At 39.2% G+C, this 18,184-nt stretch overlaps 2 pseudogenes; both read left to right on the top strand.

Moving 5' to 3' along the window:
• Positions 1 to 7,724: 7,724 nt before the first annotated feature.
• LOC149099152 (uncharacterized) lies at positions 7,725 to 9,239 on the top strand (annotated as a pseudogene).
• A 2,452-nt stretch (positions 9,240 to 11,691) lies between these two features.
• Positions 11,692 to 12,966, top strand: LOC149099153 (uncharacterized; annotated as a pseudogene).
• The last annotated feature ends 5,218 nt before the right edge of the window (positions 12,967 to 18,184 follow it).

Consider the following 18,184-nt stretch of genomic DNA (forward strand, 5'->3'; position numbering starts at 1 on the left):
AACGAAACCGCCAACCACGATTGATTTATACATGAATTCATTCACCCAAGAACAACAGGGAGAACTGAGAAAGTGTCTTCAGCTAGCGCTGCCCATGACATGACCAACCTCCTAGAGCATCGAATCAAGACAACAGCTTCAAAACTCAACAAGCTGAACACACCAAGTTAGGTCATCTGATTAGTCCTTTATTTATATCACAACTTATATGTTTTGTTGTGCTTAGATTGCATGGGGACTACACAGCTACTAAAATGTTAAATCACTATTTTTATTCGTGGGTTAGACCCTAGACTGAAGTCCCTGGTACACTAGTTTTCTAAAAGACAAATATCACCATATAGCCACATATTATCCTCGCAGTATTTCTACAGTGCTGAGCGCTACAGGATATTTTACAAAAGCCACACAATTTTTCAGTAATGTGTGTTATTATAGGAACATGTTACATATCCTTTCCTGGTTCATTCAGGCTGAAGTCGATGCAGTACAGTTGCTGAGTGCCTCGGGATATGTAACAAAATCACCATAGTTATTTTTCCGTCGTGCGTGACATTATAGGAACATGTTACATATCCTTTCTGGTTCATCCAGGCTCAAGTCAATGCAATACAGTTGCCGAGTGCTTCGGCATATGTAAGAAAATCGTCATAGTTATTTTTCCATTGTGCGCGACATTATAGGAACATGTTACATATCCTTTCCGGTTCACCCAGGCTGAAGTCCATGTCGCTGAGCAACAAACATGTATACAGAGAATACCCTAAACAGGTTTGAATTAGGCTTTCCGTGGAAAATCTAAGAACATTTCTGATTCTCAGGCATTTCTGGGCTGCCGAGCATAACCACTTCACTTACTGAATAGCAGTGATAACTGAGATTAGCGAAACTGTTTCAGCTATACATGCTCCATAGCTTTACAAGGGTAAGAAATGTATCAAAGCGTCTAAGTTTTAAACTGGCGGTTGGCCCCAGCCTAGAAAACATATTGTTTCTACATTATTTTTTCTTTTAATCCAAATTCTTCAAGTCAGTCGATTTCCTATTTTCTGTTTTCTATCTTTCTGACATGATGGAATTTTGTTACAGTAACTATACTTTCACACTTTAGGATTATGACACGTTTTGTGGAACATAAATGATCACCGACAGGGATATGATTACACTGGAATGTAACAAGCCACCGCATATCCCTTGAAGGTATAGGACTAAAAGTTCTACATCTCCACAGGATCCCACGTCTGTATTTTGGTTGCTAAGAACGTCTGGCTCATTATGGATTTAGAAGAACAAGAAGAATTGGATACACTGACTACAAGTTTGGTTTACACTTCTGTAAATGATGATGCTGCTAAGTTGAGTGAGGATGACTGTGATGTTGTTGATGATGACCATAGGAGTGGAAAAGAAGGCAGTCTAGATCAAACAACAGCAAATTGTCATATCAACTCACCAGGTGTTTCTCCTACCACAAATCTCCATGATGCAAGTAACTCAGCAGATAATGATTTCCATCAGCAAGCAGAAAAGGTTCCTAAGTTAACAGAAATGGAGAAAAATCAGTGAGAAGGTAACATCCTCCAAATACAACTTGCCATGTCTGTTGCCAAGGTGTTAGGCACAACATCTCTAGTAAAAACACTTAACAAAGTAGGAAAAGCCCTGCATGAAAAACGAAACAGAAACAACACGTACTGCCATGACAAGTACAAAGATACTTCGGCCTGTGTTCGGACACAAGTGCTTGCTACTCACAAGAGTTTATCACAGGAAATAGAGCAATGGGAAAAGGAATTTCTCTAAAGCATGGGTTTGCACCAACAAATGAAAAGAAATTGAGCAAGGAACTACTGAAACACTGGAAAATAACAATGCATATTTATCCATCAAGTTGAACATAAAACCAAAATATTTCGATCACGTGAATTATTGTTCAAAGAATTCCACTTCTAGTTCAAAAAGATTTCGACTCAAGAAATAAACATTTTATTGTGTAGTTATTGCCACTGTATTTGGTATGTTACCAGGTGGCATTTTCTTTGCCAGAGAAAATTGATGCACATTTTGATACAGTTGATAAAGTTAATCACAGTAAAGAATTTAATTTATTTTCATTTACTCAGTGTAAGAAGATTTTGCAAAAATGTTAGCGAAGAAAGGCTTATCGTACCTTTTTTCAGTTACACAAGAGCATCGATTCAAAGATTCGTTGTCAACACACATTCAAAGACTGTAAAGGACTGTGTATACACTCATGTAGTATATATTATTAATCATATTTTCTCTTGCGGTTATGGATTTAAGTGACCCGTCCTGAAACATCAAAGACAAAATAACTATCAAACTGGCCTCATAATATTGTTGTACTATACTTACCCTCTTTAATGGATTATTTTGCATGATTTGCCTTTGGTGCTTCTCAAAGTTGTTGTTTGTTCTGCTCGTTTTATCCTCCCTTACGAATCTCCAATTCTGATGAATAGCAGGTAATTCAAAATTAAAAGAGTATGTTAGTTGATGAGGTATGCTGTCAAAACGAATTGGTAGAAATCACTCCAAGAAAAGGTGGTTGCCACCCAGATATCATTCATTCAGTGATAAGAACTTACAGTATTGGTAGTTTTCCACTCGCTTTGAAGACTTGACTTTTGTTTAAACATAGTCGCAAACTTTTTGACCATTGAGTCCAATTTGGGAACAATTTTTGTGAGGGCTTCAGCCCCTACTATGCTACCATCAGCGGAATTTATTTGTCTGTGTCACGTATCATGAGGTTTTCTGGGAGGAATTGAGTTGGCTTATATGACATGAGCATTCGATACAGCGGCCATTGCTGTTTTGAGTACATGTAATATTTTTGCAGCTTACCGTCGCAAGTTGGTTGCAGTTTTCAAGGTAAGTTTTTTTCATTTCTAAATTGCTTTGCCTCATTTTTGTTATACATTACCTTTCTTCCCGCACTGCCCTCAAGAACTGTTTTCTCTTAGTTATTGCACTTAGATCTTCGTGAGAAAATTTCTTCAGCGATACAAGATTTGTTGTGCTCACGCAAGCCATTAACCTCTCCAGACTCAGCTCGTATTCAGTGTGGATTGCAAGGGAGAAGTATTCGCTTTCGCAAGCACTCACCTTCTTTACCCAAACAAGTGTCAGCTACTGGACTCTACTGTTATCACGTAAATCATATGTACATGAATGTACTTGTACTGTGTTGTCATTTTGAGCAGCTGTGAATGCACTCAAACTGGAGCTGTTTGTAACTACATGACAATATTAACTGCAAGTATGGGGACATCAATTGAGCAATACTAGTCGAGGAAGTGAAGGATGCCTTATTACATGTTGAAAGGGGATGGATACTTGCCATGTCTTAGCTAAGTGTGTTTTACTTGACAACAATGAAACAAATTCTGGACATGCTTAGAAATGATGGGCTACATTTTGTCTACATCCCATTCTTGTAAGGGGAAGTGAATGACTTTTAGAACAATCCAGGCCCTGTAGTATTATTTTAATAACACTAATCCAACAACCACCGTGTCTGCTGACCACAAGTCAAGGAACTGACAGAAGCACATTTTGGTGAACGTTGGTAAACAGTGTGTTGCACATTATGTTCACTTGATTGTTAAAATTTACAATCAAATAGAAGACAATGTACTCAGAATATGCCTATTGGATTGAGCCTATACAGTTCTACAAGATATTAATTCCGTACAAAAAAAATGTGTATTTGGCGTGAACTGTTACAATGAGGTTAACTAATATTCCCGGAATAGTTTTGGTTTTTGCTAGAATGTACATTCAATGCAGTATAATGCAATTTGATACATTGTTCATAATTTTTTACTCTTGACATCAAACAATGCCCAAAATATGTCTTTTTAAAATTCACTCCTGAAGCATTTTGAAATAATTTTCTCAAACACATCAATAATTCCTCAAGTCTAAACAATGTAAATCATAACTGTGATGGTGTTTGGATATCTGATTTTATTTGGCATAGATGTGATTTTGAGTCGCCTTTTTCTCCTTAGTTTTAGTTTCAATTGAGAAGATAGGTGTACTTGTGTACATCATGTGTCAAACACCGAAGACCACATTCCATCACATTTCCAACACCTCAAATTTCATCAAAAATTCTCAGCTGTGTGTTATATTTTAAACTCTTCTCTATATTTGGAAATGTGGTTAAACATGGTCTTTCATGCTTGATCTATTACATCATTGTTACTACAATTGTTGTTTGTTACAGTTCTAAAGATGTCAGAGCACATCTTTGACATTTTTAATTTAACTTCGAGGATTTGCATGGGATATCCCTTTCATTTGTGAGATGCACTTTGGTCAGCATTGAAGAGCTTAAAAACCCATTATATTTGCAACTGTCTTGCTCAGAAACATGGACTGGTCTTTCAAAATGAAAGGTGTACTGCACATGGGTTGATTTGTGGTTGTCAAGCTGATATGCAACAAGTTCAACACAACCAGGAATGTGATTACAGTGAATGCATGTGTGTAACTGGCTTAGATATTGCAGCAACCCTCTTGACAGTACATGTACAAGTTAATAATATAATATCCCTTATAATATACCTTTATCTTTCTAGTGATGGCCTATTCACTTGTAGTACGTTAACTCCTGAATGCTGACGTTTAAAAATTGTAGCACCCCAACTTAATGGAATAAAAGTAAATCCAAGCCCACACAAGTATGCTTAGCAGACCTATTTTTTTATATAGCTACAACATAGAAGCAATCTCATCAGGACATGCCTTACTTATAGTTGAGGGCAAAGCGGGATTTGAAATTGTGAATTTGACTTGATCGTCAGCATACTTAAAGTCATTTTTTTGGATATTATGACGCTAATTTGACCCTAGCCTACAAGCAGTCTCTCTAAGTAAAGTCAGCAAGGATAAACAAGTAGTAAAAGTACTAGCTCAGAGACTCCAGAAGAAGAACCTATTCTTCCGGTTCCCACGCTCCACATATCTCACAGCCTTGCTGCTCGTGTAATGCACGCTTTCAATATTTTCACCTTCTCTGCCCCTGATGTAAGAGCAGAGTGATTGTCCGCAGTCTAATTTGACAAGTAAGTAGGTAAACATTCAGCTTTTCCACTCACTAATGTTTCAGCCTCTGAAGTGCCTGCTATCCTGAAAAAATTTGTCTCAAAAGAACTGACTTCGGAGGCCACCATTTTGAAACTGTCTTGGCAGCCAGGCCATGTTTATGTGCCGTCACTCCATCTGACTCTAAATTGGTGGAAGGAGAAAAACCTGCAACTGACTAGGCATCCTTCACAAGGTTAGCAAAATCTATTTTTTCCAAGCTATTATCCACTTCACTATCTTCACTGCTATCATTTTGGAGTTTCAAACATGTTTGGCTCAAAATAATATGGCTCAAGAGCAGCTATAACCCAGAGTGGTAATTAAAAGGTTCTTTGGAAGCCACTTGGACAAAATCTCTCGGACTGAATGACATCACGAAAGCGCTACCAGGCTGCTGAGTGCTGTTCAAAATGGCAGCAAGGATGTTCAAATTTTAGGCTTCTTTGGAGACGAATTTCCTAAGGAAAACCTGCACGTTAGAGGCTGAAACTTCAGTGAGTGGCTGAACTTACTACAAGGTCTTTATTAGCGTTGCCGAAAAAAAACCTGTTTTGGAGTGACCTTTAGATTACAGCCTTAACTGACCCATTTTCTAAAAATAGGTAGACTTCAAGCAGTGAATGAAAAGAAAAGTACATTTAGAATTCAAAGGTACTTCCCCCAAATTCTCTTATTTTAGAAGGAAAAAGTACTCGTGACAAAGTTGTGTTTGCCAAAGCACATCGTGGAAGTGGGACCCGAAAATCTTTGGAGCATGGGAACATCCTCGAATGTCTTCGGACGACTTCGGATATGATCAGGCCCTGATAAAAATCTCGTGCCTTTGACTCGCAAAATGTTTGCAAGTATAGAAAGTTTACTAATGGAGATTGAATTTTCATTGTTTTTTTTGGAGTAAATTCTTAAACATTGATAGAACGTAAAGTTCTGGCTTTGGAAGAGAAAATAGGGACCGAATTGACTAAGACAACAAAGAAACACACGTATGTTAGTTTAGTTCTGTAGTTCGTTTTGATCACAACAAAATGCTTTCAAAAGCAAAAATCGCTTCTCTTCAAATTACCTCGACATTTTCTTTGTTTGTCAAGCAGAAATTCAAATCTGAGTTTCTGTAATAGGTCTAAAAATTAAGACAATAACTACTTACCAAGCACTCAGAGTTGTAGTCTCTCGATTTCTGTGAAGGTTTTGTCTTTAGGTCTTCCATCTCCTTCCTCGACTGCTTATTTTGGTCGTGAATCTTCGAGGCCTATGCCAGTAGTTTTCACACAAGATCACTATCATTCTTTGAAGCTGGAACAATATCTGTATCTCTCGGTGCAGCTCTTGGGGTTTCAGGATCTAATACTCTGATCTCTTTGTTTTCTGTGTTCAATGAATCAATGACAATCAGTCGCAGCAGGACAAAATTACGGACTGTGGTGTGGATGAGTGGACAACTTTCCTTTCAAAAAAATTTCCCGCCTTCTGGCAAACGACGCTGACTCCTGCTGACTCATCTGTTGCCAATGGTAACAGTCGGTTGACCGCATGTGCAACGCTTATTACTTTGACACTTAACATCTCACTTCAATCAGCCTGCAAGACGACTGTGACATTTCAGCTGTCTGGCTAACAGTGTGCCGACTGCGTGCACTCTTTCTCTGGCAAATGTGGTGCTCAAACGTTCGCACATCTTTTAAGTTTGTTCTATGCACTTTAGTTTTACAACGATGGTTATGGTACCTTTCTTTTCCCCCCTGTCCAATCAAAGCAAACACCCCTGGCTATTGTTTTGTTGCATGCAAGGCAACTGTGACATTTCAGCTGTCTGGCTAACAGTTTGCTGATTGGGTGAGCACTTTTGCCGATGAATTCTGGGCTCAAATGTTTGCACTTCTTTTAAGTAACTTTTGCTGTAACAAGTATGCATTTCACATTATTTTTAAGATAGACTTGACTATCTGTGAATGAAAGATCCTGTCACCACCACAAAATGCAAGGGTCCACTGATTATCATTGCCTCCTTAACTTAAATGAAGCAATTACACAAAGCTCGACCTAACTGAAATCCGGTTATGTGAAGATTTCTCTACAGTGCAGGGTTACTGACTGCCTTGCATATTTCAGGGACAAGGTTTTGGAAGCTTGCTGGCTGCAGAGGTCTCGTTTTGAGGTGGCCAAGGGCAGGAGGTATAGAGCTTACGAGGCTGCAGAAATATTGCTGATCGCCTTGTACACAAATATCCCACCATCTCATGGCTCGGAGATGTGAACCTTAGAAATGTTGCACGCTGAAAACCTGCAGGTTCCATTTTGTGCAAGTGACTATCCCGAACAAAACGTCGCTCGTCTGCAGCATTCTGGAGCAGTCACAATCCACATACAAGACGCGGAAGTTCACTGGGCATGATCAGGTCGAGTTGGAGGTTAGTAGTGTGAACAGCACTGTTTAAGTTGATGGTATGATTCACAGGCCAATGAAAACAACCACAACTCTATTCTACCTAGGTTACAAGCACAAGCCAGGGCAAATTTCACATACAATGACATGAAGCATTGTGTGACAATCGTAGCTTGGTGCTTAAGTTCTTTTTGTGGGAGCTTTCAACATAACTTTGGTTCTGCTTGAGCCTGACACTGTCTATTTTTCTTCAGAGTGATTCTCGAGGAAGCCAATGACTAATGTTGCCTCTGCCCTCTTGCAGATGGACAGAGAACTGTGTTGGCTACTCAAGCAATACGTCAAGGACTTTAGGCCAGACCTCTGCAGCCCTGACAGCAAAAATGACTTCCTTTTTTTGGTGGGTTCAAGTGCAATAAATTTTCTTATCTAATGTGCTACTAACAAGGGCCAACTAGCCACAGCCCTGTAAAAATTAAGGTTTGGCTAGTGGATTTAATGAACATTATTTTCAAGTGTATCACAGGTGCACATTGAATTTCAAATATCGCCCTCGACAAACAAACTGCTTGAATGGAACTTGTGTTTCTGAGACAAGAAGTAAAAAGTCATTGTTATTAATCACAATTACTGTGGTTATTGTCGTCATTGTCTAATATCTACCTCTGTTATTTCAGAATATCAAGGGGGAGCCTTTCTCCAGCGGTGCATTTTCCAGGCATATAGGAGGCTTATTTTTGAAATTAGTGGGCTGCGGAGTTAGTGTGAACGGTCTATGGTCTGCCTTCAGGTCTTGGAAGTATTCCTAAAGGTAGGATGGCTTGTTTACTGGAAATTGACAATCTGACTAGCACAACCAAATGGCACCCTAATCCTAACAAATAAAGCAATATGAAATAAAATTTGGATACATGTATTTGACACAAACCTCCCTGCTAAGCTACAGTCAGTTGCGAATTCTGCACTTGAAAACCTTGGGCAATTGCTTCCTGCCAATATGTTCTCTCTTGATATTGAAGAAAGGTAGCTAGCTCAAAGTTTTCAACTTTTCAAGTTTTTTTTCACATTTTATTTATTTAAAGCAGACACTTAAGTTATTAGTAAGCTGGCTTGCAAATAGCGAAGAACTAATCGCAGCAACCCAGACTGTACACAGAATAATTTCAATAAATGAACATTGGATACAATTTCAACATGTAAACATTACGGTCTGGATAAAATGTAAAGAGGAATACAACAGACTAAACTTCAGTTGGAAATTTAATCATCCATCATGTTTCCATAAGTCTCATGTCATTTTGTTGTATTTTCAGCAATTGTGATGATGCCATGAAGGACAGCTTGGGAGATGCCCTGAGACACTCACGAGAACAGGTGCAAAGTACCTACAGTGTATGACCATAGGACTGCCAATCAAAAAAATGGAAACAAGGTGGAAATGGAACAAGAGGATGATGACGGTGAACAAAACTCCAGGTCTGATGACCAATCAGATGTTTCGGTGGGAGATTTCATCGGGCTAGTAATAGAAGACTTCACTTTAAATGATCCTTGTGTGTTAGTGGGTTGCATGCAGGAACTGTTGCCAGGCAGCCAAGTCTCTCTCCAGTGGTATAAGCACAAGGGTGGTGGACTTTATTTGCTGGAGGTGGAGGGAGGTTGGTGGATTGAAGATTTGAGTGCCCTTTTTCCCATGACCGTCAAGCCTGCTTGCCACCACCCTACGCACCATCCATAAAGCAGTTTTCAACTCCCGTTCATCAACATTTCTGCTTTAACGTTTCTTTCAGAACAACAAAATATTGTTACAAAAATTTGATGAAGTGGGAATTATGTTTCTCTATGAAGCCTTTTTCATCAGGCTAGTAATAGCAGACTCAGCTTTAAATGATCCTGTGTCTAGGAGCTGTTGCCAGGCAACAATTTTTTTCATGAAGTGAGATTTGTTTCTCTTTGAAGCCTTTCTCTTTAATTCTAGACATGTAGCACAAGTGCTTTGTTATTGATGAAGAATACAAGTGAATTAATTTACTGCTGTTGCCTGTAGTTGATCTGTCTAAAGTTCTTCTTGAGTTAAAGATAAGTGGTACTTATATTTTTGTGCGTATCTCTTTGAAAGGTGAACAGATATTGGTACATTTCTATGTAGAAAGAATGCTGTTCATGCACTACTGTTTCTAGCTGGGATCAGTGAAAGGCATTTTAAAAGTTTTCATAAACTATAAACTCAGCTATTACACTACATTTATTTCAAGTGATAATAAGAGAGATGCTGTGGTTCTGTGAAGCTTTGTACTATTATGTTTCTTTTTAATCTCCAACTAGAACCCATGAGCAACAGACCCTCTTTCGGTTTTGTTTCCATGGTTGTGGCTGGAAGTCAAAAGATTCTCTTTGGGACAAGAGTGAAATCATTTGGCTGAAGATTTAATACCCTCTCCTCCAGAGATCTCGATAAGCTTACACGAATCTTATTATAGCATGTGAACAAAGTACAATCTCCACATGTACTACAAAAAAATGGGATAAAAATGCAAAATGCAGTATGAAATACCCTACGCCAGTGACCAAAACTTGGCAAGCTACTAGAACAAGAAAGGGTCCTTACATCCACTGTTTTATCCCATAAGATATCTACAACACATGCTCAAAATAAACATTATAGCCATGAGAAAAAACACAGCATCAAGCTGTGTACAATAGGATCGAAAAAATTGCTGTCTCACATTGCACTTGTGACAAATCAGCCAATAAAAGTTTAGAATTTTCGATCCTCCTATAGAGCATAAAAGCTGAAAAAACCAAGCCATTAACTGAGTGATACCAAGCATTGGCCTCTATCGCTCTCCTTATCAGCAACTGACGAGATCCAGAAGGATCGAAACCGCGGTATTGCCTGAGTTTTTACGGCCATGAGCCTGCTAACATCAGAGGGTCTATTAGCTGACCATGCTCAAACCAGCAATGACTGTTATATGAATGAAAACAACGGAGCATCGAAGATGAATGTGAACCACCAGGCTGACAAAACAAACCAGGTGGAAAAATCTAACAGTGAACCAACTGATGGAGAAGAAATTACCCGCACTGATGAATGCGAAGCCATATGAGAAAATCACTGCCGCAAACATAAACGCGATCAGCCCGACGAACTGGAACAGGAACTTGAACATTCCCAAGCAGGGCTAAAATCCCTGAAGAAACACCTAGAAAGAAAGACTTGCCCAAAGTCGCTACAATACCGAGCCAGAGCCCGCATAAGAGCGGATGATGACTTCAAGAGAGACATTAAACGTCTTCGCTCAAAAGCTGAGCAAGACTATTTACAAGCGCTGATAAGGTTTCACAATCGAAACATCGAAGGCCTCCACACAGCCATACAAGAAAAACAAGTTCAGGCCAACAAAAAACAAAAAAACATTGTAACCAAAAAAACAGCTTTTGCATGCTCGGCGTCCAAAGAAACTGTAAACAAAAACAATGTATCGAAAAGGATCGATGAACTTAGAGCTGAAATCATGTCATTGTCTACATTATTAGATGACAACAATGAACAGAAGAGAGATTATACCTGTCTACTCTCTGACTCTTGTATTATAAAACGGGGACATGAGAAGAAAAAGCCATCCCAAATACAAAACAAAAAACGAAAAGAACGCAGAAAAAAGGATCGAACCGATCATTTACATGCACAGAGGCAAACAAAAAACACATAAAGAACCTCTCGAACATAGATCTCACAAACGACCAAACTAACTTTTTAGCTAAGGGTCTCAAATTTATCCCCACACCAAAAGAAAATGAAACACAAATAATGCACCATCTTTTGAAGGACTTCGACCATTTCGCTAGAAGAATGCGCCTACAATACATTTTCCATAGGGAAGACAACGAACTACATCCTTTCCACGTTAAATCAAACTGGACTCCGCCGGTTCAACAATCAGTGGCTCTTGAAAGCTACTTAGAAGAGGTCAAAGTTCAGCTTGCTGAAGTACAACTTACAAAACCTAAGGATGATCTGCCCAACACAGAACGAAAGGCGTTGAAAATGCTACAAGAAGATCCCAACATTAATCTTAAAAAGGCAGACAAGGGAACGCGAACGGTTGTCCTAAACACTGAAGATAAAATTCTCGAAGGGCAAATCCAGTTAGACAACCGTGAACACTACAAACCCCTTGAACGTCCTATGGTTGTAGAGACATCCCTAAGGGTACAACAATTAGTTAAGGAACTCCACCAGCACAACTATATTGATGACATGACCAAACTATGGTTTTGTCAAACATCTAACCCACCTCGCATACCAGTGTTCTACATGCTTACAAAAATTCACAAACCAACTCCGGTTGGAAGACCCATAATATCTGGGTGTGATGGTCCGACAGAGAGACTGTCTCCATTTGTAGACAAACTCCTTCAACCCATAGCAAAAGAACAGGAGTCATATCTTAAAGACTCGACGAACTTCATCAATTTCATAGAAAAAACGAGAGTACCAGGGAACGCTATCCTTGTTTCAATGGATGTGACAAGCCTATACACAAATATACCTCAAGAGGAGGGGATAGAAACGGTATGCAACGTATACGAATCTTACTATAAAGGAGAATCCCCCATCCCAACACAATATCTTAAAAGAGCGCTTGAACTTATACTTCAAGAAAACTCATTCCAGTTTACTGGAAAAAACTACCTCCAAACACAAACACATGGAACAGCCATGAGTACAGAAATGGCAGTCGCTTTTGCCAACATCTTTATGGGAAAAGTAGAATCACAAATTTCGAATCAAGGCGCTCAAAAACCACTCGCCTGGAAAAGGTATATTAACGATATATTCTCTATCTGGAATATAAACAAAGACGAAGTCACGCAGTTCATTGAACTAGCAAATAGCCACCATCCCACTATCAAGTTCACGGCTGAAGTTTCTGACACGGAAACAACATTCCTCGACACAAAAGTTTACAAAGGCGAAAGATTTGCACAAAAGTCTAGACTAGACATTAAAACTCATTTCAAAGGTACTGAAACATTTCAGTGCACGCATTTCTCGAGTTGCCACCCACCAGGGGTAAAAAAGGGCTTCATCAAGGGCAAAGCATTCAGACTTCTCTGAACCAACTCCTCTGAAACAGCATTCAAAACTGCTATTTCACAATTTAAAACAAATCTCATCGAAAGAGGGTATCCTGAAACTCGTTTCAACAACTCTTGCAGAAATTACATTTGAGGAGAGAAAAGCTGCCCTACAACAGAAACGTAAACAAGACACACGAATCTTGCCTTTTGTTACACAATATCGCCCATCAGTGCCTAACTTAAAGCAAATACTTATGCAGAACTGGCATTTAATTCAACAACAACCATTGCTTAGTAGAATATTCAAAGATCCCCCTATTATCTCGTACAAAAGGGGCAGATCCCTAAAGGATATACTTGTTAGAGCAAAGCTTTAACCGGCTATTACATGTGGATGGGAGTTGTGCAGGCCTGTCACCCCATTGTTATCTCTGCTCAGCAGTTAGGGGTTGGACTCCTTTTTCTGTGAGAAGATTAATAAGGGGGTTCAGGGCCACTGCTATCTCACAAAATTTTCTTTCCCCCTTCTGGTGGGGAAAGAAAAGTTAAGTTTCGTTAAGCTAAAGAAAATTTGTGAGCAAAACGATAATTCACCAGCAAGTACAAGAAATTTCGCAATGCATTGAACGGCAGTTTGGCAGTGTTCACAATTTTCTTTTAGCAACTGATATGAACAAACTGTCGTGTAACTTACAAGCGATAAATGTGTAAACATGTGCCAATAAGCTGTTTGTAAATACGTGCCAGTTTGCAGTCATCGTCACCTATTAAGGGGGTAACATTTTATCTATGACAAGTCTTACTCACCTAAAATTTGCAAAAGGCTTTCAACCAGCCTCACTTGCTCAAGTTCAGCTTGGGCCCAGTTTCATAAGCAGAGAATTAGAATACACTGAACTGCATTATGAAGACTATGAGCTCAGTTCATTCCACAAACAAAACAAAAACATCTCCAGTTCTGTGTACTTATGCCGCGTAAGTAAACAGACAAACAATTCATGAGTGTTTTTCAATCTGAACACTCATGCACACTCGTGAATCCATTCGGCTGTTGTTTGTCTCCATCCCAGTCCCCTCGCGGTTGTTTATTAAAGTTTCTCGAAAGCCCCCAAAATGTTTCGGGCCTGCAAAGCACTTACTGAAGTGCAAGGAAGCAATATGGAGGTGGTGGACCAAGGAGTACCTGTGAGGTCTATGTGAGAGACACCATGCACAGCAAGGGACTGGAGGAGACATGCCTGCTGTTGGTGACGTGGTGATCATCAAAACAGAAGACAAGAACTGAGGGAAGTGGCTGTTGGGAATCATCGAGAATTTGATCGTTGGAAGTGACAGAGTATGTAAGAATATTGCATGTGGTCCTCGTATTTTCCTTTCCATTTGCAGCCAGTGTTGGTGCACTGAATGTCCAGCTTGGCAGTGGTGCCATCAAGCACAATATTTACATTCAGTGCGGTGCCACTTGAAATAAGCTGGTTGCAGAGAAGGCAGTCCAGTAGGGTTGCCGTGGCAACCAGCATTGCTAGGCAGTCCTGGCAACCGGAGTGGACACACGCTACGGTTACCAGCTTCAGCATGGTTGTTAGGCTTTGAAATTAAAGAAAATAATACAATAAATCACCAAAGTCACTACATCACTCACTTCTCCCTCAACTTAATACACTTTCTGATCTGCCTTTCACCAATAACCTTTTCCTTTCTTTTCGTAAAACTTTCGTAGCGGTTCACGTATAATTAGCTTGGTACCTTTGTTACCGCTTTTACCTGCTTCGTCTCTATTGTATTTGCTTCTTGTCTTCGGTTAATAAACGTGTTCTCTTTCAATTGCTCAGAGTTTCAGCTCGACTTATTGACACAAAAGCTTTACACACGTACAACTAGAGTGAGCAGATATTATTCATTCACAGTGCGAAATTTAAGTCTCCTAAAAATCTCACCTTTTCATTAGCTCATGGCATGAAACTACATATAAACACCCTGGTTCGTATTCCCTGCCTTATTCCCTGCCATCGCTGTGGATTTCTGTACTTTTTTAGTCATCCCTGTCTCTCACCTGGACGAAAGATTCTAAGGGCGGAGGAGGGGACGGGCAGTGGACATGACGGATCTTTTTTGCTTTTTATAATCAAAGTGTAATTTTTGTCACATTTCTAGTGTTGACTTACATTTATCATGATAGTGGTGAGTTCACACTGGATAGTTTACAATGTATGGGCCCGTATTTTGATTGTATTGCGAAAAAATCTGTCAGCAGTAGCGGGATATAAGTGGGCCAAGCACCATGATTTTTCTTCCCAAATTTTGATAAGCCTTTTCCAAACTTAAAATTAAAAGGCGCAGACATATTGCTTCAGAGAACGAGAAATATTTTTGTCGGGGGTGGAAAGTCAGCCAGATTTTTCAATTGCATGCCACGTCCTGAAAGAAAATGTCAATCAGGAAATTTTCATGGATCTCTAGGTTTTCTCTGCTTGATGGAAAAATTTTCTTCAGTGTGCCACGATTAGCAAATCGAAAAGGCAATTTTTGTCACGAACCAAACAAAATTTTGTCAGCTAAGTGCGTATGAGCTTTATGAAACACCGGTAATACACCAAAGTCTCAGGAATGAGACATGAATCATCAATGTTCTACAGGTTTTTTCTTGATTTCGCTACTGACGAATTCAAAAATTTATCCACGTTCTCTTTCTTTTCCATCCTTCCATGCCAAGCTTTTCGACTGGATCACGTTTGAAACCAGTCAGTTTGCCATGCTGAATTAGGTCGAGTGCGACTACTCAATATTTGAACCCGTTCTTTATCATACCATTGCCGAGTTCTTTTGACATGTTTTGAGTTCAGCACGGCAGTAGCACGGCCTTAGCTCTGAAGAAAAATGACTTTGCTCCATGCTTTTAAGTGCCAACACTGACAATTTCCAGCTCGTTCTTCACTGGGAGCAATCTATACTCTGGAGGGAGATGAGGGCAAAGTCTGGGCAAGGGAAGTGACTCTTTGGCGAGAAATTCATTTACATAAGCAATCTAATAACCAGACACAGCAGTTCAGTCCAGCATCCGGAGAATTGGAAAACTTAAAATGAAACATTGCAATTTTAATGGCTATATGAAAACCAACTGTTGGAAAAAATTTTCAGCCGCAGACAGATAATGTTTTCTGAATCAAGGTGCAAAGAGTCAGCCCAAATAACCAATTACTGCTCAGCATTCTTTTGTAACACCTAAGTGATTAAAAGTGGCATCAGTTTTCTCATCCCCTGGGTATGCTTTTTCAAACATTACCTACACGCATACGAATTAGAGCCGCATGCCTTTTAGTGTGCTTTCTTAGTGTTATTAAGAGATTGAAGCTCTGCGTTTGCGAAAACAAGTCACAACAATCGTGCATTCCAAAGAACTGTTGTGTTTTTGGAAAAAAGACTTAATGTGGTTCCCACTAAAGCTGAAATGACAAGGCTTTTGAACGCCAGGTGAGTTGCGGAGATCGCATTCACAAAGAACTACACTGCCTCTGAGATGCGCGACATCATGATCCGAGCCTTTCCATCACTGGCTGGAAAAGACCTTAGTGGGTGAGTTTGATGTTTGCTAGATTAAGATTAACTAGCTCTGGATGTGCTATATCTGTTTGAAAGTACTTCACAGTGATTATTAATACGGTACTACACTGTAAGATCGATTCTGTAAAATGACACACTTCACTCCATAGCATATTTCAAACATACAGTTGGGGCCCCGCTATTTCAAACTGTTAGGGGAAATGAAAAATAGTTTGAAACAGTCGATAGTAAATGACTTAAGGGCAAATCCACGGGAAATGGTTTTGATTTTGAATTAATGGGGAATTCGAAAGAATCCAGTTTGATTTTCGTTGCTCCAAATGCAGGTTTGCACAGGCTTTTGTTTTAATAACATTAATATTGAAACTGATTTCAGTTGTAGTATAGTTACTTGGGTTATTATAGAGATGCACTTGCTTTGATTGGTTGAAGACTGCATCCTATCTCACACCTCATATTTTAGAACACTGAAGCACTATACCTTATCTCTAAAATGGCTGGCTAAAAATGTTTTCCAACTAAGTGTCTGAATGGTGATTTGAGAAGATTCACTGTGTCTGGGGCAACTGCATGTAGCTGTTGAACAAAAACTACGCTGGATAAACATTATTATATGGAGAGTTAGTCATGTGGTAAATCCAAGAGCTCTGACTGGTTCTTTCTTTCTAGATTTTGCCAAATGGATTGTTTCCATTCCTGAAAACAGTCATATGCCATGTATTTCTGGTTGTCAAAAGCCAATTAAATTCAAAAATTCAATACCAACTAGCCTTCAGATTGCCAAAAAAGGAACTCACTGTGCTAGATCCATACTGGAAAGGCCTAGCACCAATATTACGTATGAGATATATCATGGGGCAGAATGCATGGACATCATTAAATATTCATTATCAGCGAAGCGGCAAATTTGAATGCAAGAGCGCTCACAATAAGAGAAGAAAGGGCTAAAATTAATATTAAATGCTAGTGAATTTATAAGTTGTTGAATATTTGGAAAGCAGAATGTCTAAATTAAATCAATATTGCAATGTCAAACAGTTTATACCAATTTTACCTCATGTTATCATTTATAAAGATTAGCTCTGGTGTTAACACACAGTTTTACATTCTGGGATAATTTATTTGTTATTGCTATTTTCTATTTCCTGCAGGCACTGTTACAGATGGAGAGTTCTGTTCTCTATGATCAAGAGGTGAAACAAGGGCTCTTCACTTATGGCAGCTAATCCATGATGCCTGGGAAAGTGTACAAAAGTTGAGACAAGACACTTTGCTAGAAATGCTGATTTTGACCAACAGTAAGTTGTTGTACATAAATGCAGTACTGATGAAAATAGTATGGATATGTTTTAACTTTCCTAGATGTATATAGTTTCATTTGTCTTTATTATTGTCTGATGTCAAACAGTTTAAAATAAAAATTTAAAATCCAGTTGCCCAGTGGGCCAGTACATCCCATTTTTCAGTTGCCCCCGGTAAAATATCACTTGCCCAATAGGTGCACAATGTTTATGCCTTATCAACCACTTCATTTACTAGGTACTGCATGTCTATGGATTCAAAATTATTCCAGGCTTTCAACTCATTGTTGTGCTCATCTTGCATATCATTTTTCGATTGAGTCTACTTTTACTTGCCCACTGGACCACCAATCTTCCATTTTCACTTACTCAAGAGCAAAAGTTACTTGCCCTGGGCAATCAGACCTGGGTTTTTTCTTGTCCTGTTTACTAGCAAATTCTTAGTCTGATCAAGCATTGCTCATGGCAGCTTCAAAATAATGCATGCATGGTATTGATCATTGTTTGTGGGGTTTTGTTCATCAACACATTCTATATAGTCCATGATATATTATTTTAAGCTGCAGCAGATGGGAGTCCTATTGTTGCCAGACCCAGCAGTGCCATTCCAGACCATGTGGTCTTGCAACTTGATGAGTTGATCCATAGTGGGCTAAGTGTGAAGGATGCTGTCACATACATAAGAGGAAAGCTTGTCCCTGCAGGATACACTCCCTATCCTTTCCAAAAAAAA

The sequence above is a fragment of the Orbicella faveolata genome, unplaced genomic scaffold, assembly GCF_042242905.1.
Source record: "Orbicella faveolata isolate gen_17 unplaced genomic scaffold, um_ofav_v1 contig_46, whole genome shotgun sequence".
NCBI classification, from domain to species: Eukaryota; Metazoa; Cnidaria; class Anthozoa; order Scleractinia; family Merulinidae; genus Orbicella; species Orbicella faveolata.